Below are 7091 nucleotides of genomic sequence, written 5' to 3'. Positions count from 1 at the left end.
AGGAAGAAAGCCAAGAAAACCATTCAGCTGCACCTGTGTACTACCTCCAGTGAAAAAGGAAGACTGACTCAGAGGGCAGCACCAAAAGCTCAAGAGCCATGGTGAATTGTTCCCAGGTCTTGAACTAATCAAGGAGTTTACAACATTTTCCAGCTGAATTTCAGAAGTTTTCTGGACCAGCTATTCTCTTGTGTTTCCCATTTTTGAATGGTAATAGCTATAGTGTTTGTCCCATGCCTGTCCCACTGTTGCATGTTGGGTGTGTGTGCAGAAGCTAACTTGTCTCTTTAGTTTCTCAGGTCTGCAGATTGGGGAGAACCCTAGTTGAGGGGCTGTCCTTGAGGAACTTCACCCAAGGAACTTCAACTATGCCTGGACCTGATTTAGATGATGAGATTGTGAATTTTGAGCAGAAGCTATAATGAGATGAGACCTTTGCTGACCTTGAGAAGGGTGAGTATATTTTGTGTGTGGGAGGGGCATGAATCATTGGGGGCCAGAGAGTGGACTGCCGTAGGCTGCCTATAATATGGTTCCCGATGATCTCTGCCTCCTGATATTCATGTCCTTGTGTGATCTCCTCCCCTTGAATATGGGCTGGACTTAGTGAGTTGCTTCTAACAAATAGAATATGACAAAAGTGATGTGATATCACTTCTAACATTAGGTCACAAATTATTTTTTCTTGGGTATTCTTTTATTGTTTGCTGTGAGGAAAGCCAGCTCCCTGTTGTGAACTGCCGTATGGAGTTGCCCACATGGCAACAGGCACTGAGGAAGTAGAGCTTGCCAACATCAACCAGAGTGAGCTCAGAAGTTAATCCTCCCCCAGTTGAGTCTTCAGATGAGATAACAGCCCCAACTGACAGCTTTACTGCAGCCTCATGGGAGACCATGAACCAGCAGCACCCAGTTAAACTGCATCCAAATTATTAACCCATGGAAACTGTAAGATGATAAATGTTTGCTGTTTTAAGCTGCTAAATTTTCGGGTAATTTGTGTGCAGCAAAAGATGACTAATAAAGCCAGATGTTCCACATTGGTAGGAAACATGGTATTACATTTAGATCAAGAAGTCCTGGGTTTGAATCCTGGTTTCCTGTGTGATCTTTGGCAAATCACTTAAACTGTTTTAATGTTAATATCTTTATGTAAAATGTGAATAATAACTTTTCCATCTACTTCACAGGCTTATTGTGAAGATTAAATGAGATTAGTGATGAGGAAATGCTTTAGAAACTGTAAAACACTCTACAAAGATTATAGGTGGTAGAAATGACAGTGGCATGATGACGAGCCTCAGCTGTTACTAGGGTCTAGGTGAGGGCACCTGGGAACATAGGCTAGCTCTTTCTCATTTCTTTGGCTGATGGAGTGCTGAAAACAGGTGCAAACCTAAGACTGAGGCTTGGTAATTTATGAGGGCTATAAGCTGTAACATACGGTATCAGGACGTCTTCCTCATGGCCTGTGGGGAAATCTGCACCTTGCTGGGGGTAGAATGGGGGCCTAGGCCCCTAAGCCTTGCTTCTGACATCATGTAGATTTACTCTGGGGAGGGCACCCATTGTTCCCTGGAAGGTGTTTTGTAGGGCTCTTATTTATTTTGGAACCAAATCATTTTTCTGACTAGATCTTTCACTACCTGCTTAACTTGTTGGTTCCTGAGAGTGTAGATGAACAGGTTCAAGAGGGGGGCAATGATTGTATTGATTAGAGACACTCCTTTGTTTAGATCAACCCCTTTTCCTGGGGAGGGCTTGACATACATAAAGAAACAGCTTCCATAGCACATGGTAACCACAATGACATCGGAGGAACAGGTGGAGAAAGCCTTTTTCCGTTCCTGGACAGAGGGGATCCTGACAATCGTCCTGATGATCTGGATATAGGACAGGGTTATCAGCACCAAGGTGCTGAGCAGTGCCACCAAGGCCAGGGTAAAATCCACCATCTCCAGCACCTTTGGCCCACTGCAGACCACCTCCATTAGAGGCGTATAGTCACAGAAGAAGTGGTTGATGTGGGTGTCCCAGAATGGAAGCTGACTGGTCAGGATGACAGGCACAATGATGAAGGAGAACCCTGCCAGCCAGCAGGTGAGGATGAGCTGTGTGCAGACCCTGCTGCTCATGAGCACGGGGTAGTGAAAGGGCTTGCAGATGGCAATGTACTGGTCATAGGCCATGGCTGTGAGGAGGAAGAACTCTGTGGCCCCCAGGAAGATGTGGAAGAAGTCGTGGGTGATGCACCCAGCAAAGCTGATGGTCTTGGTCCCTGTGGCAATGTTGAGTAGCATCTTGGGCACTATGACAGTCTGGAACCAAATCTCTAAGCAGGACAGGTTCCGGAGGAAGAAGTACATAGGGGTTTGTAGGCGGGTGTCCACTAAGGTCAGGCTGATGATGGTCAGGTTCCCAGAGACAGTCACGAGGTAGGCAAGCAACAGGAGCAGGAAAACTGTCACCTGAAGCTCTTTGGTGTCCGTCAGGCCTTGGAGGAAGAACTCAGTCACCATGGTCTGGTTGACCATCATGGACCTCATGCCTTTTCCAGAAATGTGCAATCCTGGGCAAATAGGACCACCAGAAATTAGGATGGAAAAGGGAAAAATGTCTTCAGAAGTCCATCATTCCTTTACTTCTCTGCTGCCTCCCCATGGATTTAGGGAAGCAGAGCAGGAGCTTCTGGAGGCTCTTCCTGAGCCAGAAAAGTCACCTCTTTCAGAATCTTTAAGGCATTGAATGCCAGTGATTTTCCTGTCTCCTGTTCTTCTTTCCTCCCTCTTTCCTTTCTTTTACTCCTTCCTTTTTCCCTCTGAGAAAGCCTACAAAGAGTTCTCTGCTGCTCTCCTCAGTCCTCTTTAGAACTATCAAACACCTATTCATCCTTCAAGATCCCGTTCAAGTGTGACCTCTTATACGAAGGCTTTTCTCTAAGTCCTAGGCTGAGCTGGCTTCTTCCTCGTGGCTCCCGTAACACAGTTTGTGCCTCTGCTGTATCCCATAGTCAGTTATATAGGCTAGAGCCTGTCTTCCTGCTATGTCGCAAATACCTTAAGCTCGTAGATTGTTTTTTGCTCATCTGGGTATCTCAGCACTTACCTTTTCCTTCTCAGTAGAGGCACTGGTCTTCTCAGATCTGTATTCACAACAAATTTTCCTACTTTGTACAGTGTTGCTTGCATCTGTAGCAAGTAATTTTGGAGTAAGAAGCCATTTTCACTCACCTGGCAATTCGCTTACATCAGACCCTTATTAAAAACTGCCTGACATTTTCATCTGGACTGTAATTTGCTTGAAGATAGGGAATGTCTCACCTTCTTTGCTCACAACCCCCCATACTGATCCCTGGGGCATGGGATTATGATAGTTATCAATAGAAGTAAAACACTATGAGGCTTATTGCACCCACTTTATTTATTTATTTATTTTTTGAGACAGAGTCTCGCTGTGTTGCCCGGGATAGAGTGCCATGGCATCATCCTAGCTCACAGCAACCTCAAACTCCTGGGCTCAAGCAATCCTTCTGCCTCAGCCTCCCAAGTAGCTGGGACTGCAGGCATGTGCCACCACGCCCGGCTAATTTTTTTTTTTTCTGTGTATTTTTAGTTGTCCAATTAATTTCTTTCTATTTTTAGTAGAGACAGGGTCTCGCTCTTGTTCAGGCTGGTCTCGAACTCCTGAGCTCAAACAATCCACCCGCCTCGGCCTCCCAGAGAGCTAGGATTACAGGCGTGAGCCACTGCGCCCGGCCTGCACCCACTTTTTGATGAGGAAGGTAAAACCTAGAGAAATTAACTATTGGCCTAAGGCCATAGTGAGCGCGCAAAAAAGAACTGGAAGAGATTTGAATGTTTCCTTGCCATGATGAGATTCACTAAGGGTCTCAGGCTTGTTATTTTACTGAGAAGAGAGGGATTTTTTTCCCTGGAGAAACCTATGAAATTCTTACAAGTGATTTTCTCTCACTGTATTTTTTTAATTTCAGAATATTACGGGGGTACAAACACTTTGGTTACACATATTGCCTTTGTACCCCCCAAGTCAGAGCTACAAGCGTGCCCATCCCCCAGAAAGTGTGCACCGCATCCATTAGGTGTGAATTTACCTATCCCCCTCCTCCCCCTGCCCCCTGCCTCCCTCTTGTTTGTTTGTGATCAATGGCACAGGAACTTCACGGTCCCTGTCATTGGTCTCTAAATGTGGAGGGCGCCCACGTAATGGAGTGTGCCGCATGATACATTGGGGTATGAGAAGGAGATATAAGATCCTTCTAGTTGTACCATATTTCATAAAATCTAGGAAACAGTCAAATGTAACATACAGTATTATTTTATGTGCCATTCAGAAAGAAAACCTGCTGCCAACGAGACCACGACATTGTGCTAAGATACCATTGATCACAAGATACCTCCCAGTCTCAGACATATTAAAATGTATGTCTTAAAATTGATGAACTGTGGCATTTTTCTTTAGCTTATTTTAAAAAATTCTGTTTTCATGTATATTTTAAAACACAAACTATATGTTTGTATAGCAGTACATACAAGTAGTTTAAAAATTGACAAACAGACACATATATTGGGGATATTTCCTCAATTTTATTTTTAAAATTTTTACTGATAAGATGTATTATTTAAAAATGTTTGGGGATCTGCTGCCTGTTTCCCCTCCCACAGACAGCCAGTGTTTGCAGAGAGCCCCATTTTTATCCTTGGGGAGAAGAAGCTGTTCTATAGCCTCAGATTTTTTTTTTTTTTTAAAGGTTTCTGAAATGTTATTTTCTTGAATGAGTAACAGGGAGCGCCCATCAGGCAGTAGGGAATTTGCCTGATGATTCAGAAACCTTGGTCTTGGGTCATTTCTGGGACCTGGCAAGGAAAGCTGTGACACGCGGCTCCCTCCCTTTCTGAACAGTGACTTATTACCTGGAAAGCGGCCTCGGAGACTCACCAACCCTGGGACAACACGAGTGCCTCAGGTCTCTGCCGATTTCCTCAAGAAGGAGCAGGGAGCGTAATGGCCTGAATGGCCTATGTGGTTTCATGAAAAGAGCTCAGACTTGTAGCAAACTCTACGGAGTTGCCTCCACATAATCTTAGGATTATGTTCCCATAGCTATTTGTTTTTGACTTATTCTTCTTTTCTCTCTGGCCTTCTCCAACATACCTGTCCCTTCAGCAGGAACAATCCTAAAACACAGCTATCTAAGGACAAAATTCCATTGCTTAGTCAACACCCAAACCATGCAGTAGAAGGCTGGGAGAGAGCCTGAGTTGGGTCTGGAAGCTTCCACTGTGTACCGCGACCCATGATTTCCCCTGGGAATCTAAGGTCCTGAAGCTTTGGGTCATGTAAAAAGCTTCTGCGCAGGTCCCACCCAATGGAAAGGGACATTTGCTTTATAGACTCCATTATTACAGACTCAGGGGATCAACTCAGAGAGAAAACAAATGGTGCTCAGGGGAATCTGTTCTCAGAATTCACTAATGAACTTAGGATATGGTTGTTCTGGCACAAGTTGTAAGCAGTACAATTTGTGAAAAATCCCCAGAGAAAATCACAAAGTATTTACCTAAGAGTTTACCCCTACATGAATATTTGTGTCACTGTCAGTCATTAATATTGTAGTTGGCAACATCTGTTGGGTAAATATTCTTGAGAACTGATAAGTAGGTGGGAAGGCATCAAAGACAACTTTGTCACAATTTTGGCCGATCCAACCACAAACATTTATAAGTGTCCAGCCTTATCAGTAATTTTAATTTGGTTTTAAATTCTGTTGCTAAAATATGCTCAGGTGTGGCATTACCCATGGGTGCTTCTGCATGGTACAAATGTAGGATGCTACTCTGTCAGAAATCAGACAACTTAAATTCTAGCACTTTATAGCTGATAAGGGCATGGTGTGAACTTGGATGTCTTTTTGTTAGTCTTATAATGTTTTTAAGCTTTAAGAGCCTTCCCTTAAACTTCCTGTATTCTAAAGTATCATGAAGAGGTTTCTGTTTACCTTTACCATGCCTTTCATGATCCCACCTGAAATTCCAATCTCCTTTTTTGCCTGCTTACCATGAAGACTCCTAATCATTTCTATTTGCCTGTTTTAAAAAACCATCTATAATGTCTTTCTCTGAATATTTTCTAATGTGTTTTTCTTGAGATAAAGCAACTAGGTGGGGAGATGGTATAGCAATATTCCTATTGCAGATGTAAACAAACTATATGATGAACAAACGTAATGCAACCTGAAGAATGCCATCACCCAACCAGAAATATTGAAGACTTACTGAGAAATTGCACATAGACTTCAGAACAAAAGAGAAACAAAACTGGCGGAAATGAAATACTGAACCATTCATATATTCATGAATTCATTCAGCAAATATTTGTGGAGTTATTTGTGCCTGTTATATGTGAGGCACTGTAGAAGGTGCTAGATATGATTTTGGGGAAGACAGAATCAAAGTTTCCATGGAACTTATGTTCTTGTAGCAAACCAATGCGTAATGTGGTTTCAGGTAGTGATAATGTCATGAGGAAAAATAAAGCAGAATAGCAGAATGATGGTGGGCATGTGAGGGGTGAGAGTGGTATTTTTAGGTAAAGTGGTCAGGGAAGACTTCTCTGAGAGGTGACATTTGAGCAGAGACTGAATGAAGTTAGAAGGTGAGACATACAAAAATCAAAGAGATGAGAATCCTAGTCAGAAGAAATATCAAGTAGAAATGCATTTAGATAGGAATGAGCTTGATGAGATCATGGAACAACAAGAAGGCAAAGAGTTTCCTTTTCCCCATAGGACTTTTGTCGATTTTTAAATTGGGTTGTTTTTTGCTTTTGAGTTGTATGCATTTCTCTTAAATTTTGAATATTAACCCTTTAATGATATATGGTTTGCAGATGTTTTCTCTCATTTTGTAGGTTGGGAATTTATTTATCCATGAAACAAACAAAAATTGGATGAGATTTAAGAGAATTTGAAGAAACATTAGCAAGCAATAGCCAATAATTACAATTAGGATTTTATACTTAGCAAAGAATGCACATTCTTTTCTTTCTTTTTTGTTTTAGTTTTTTTTGTAAAG

The sequence above is a fragment of the Propithecus coquereli genome, unplaced genomic scaffold, assembly GCF_000956105.1.
Source record: "Propithecus coquereli isolate 6110/MARCELLA unplaced genomic scaffold, Pcoq_1.0 Scaffold111, whole genome shotgun sequence".
In the NCBI taxonomy this organism is placed as follows: domain Eukaryota; kingdom Metazoa; phylum Chordata; class Mammalia; order Primates; family Indriidae; genus Propithecus; species Propithecus coquereli.
This window is presented reverse-complemented; position numbering follows the sequence as displayed.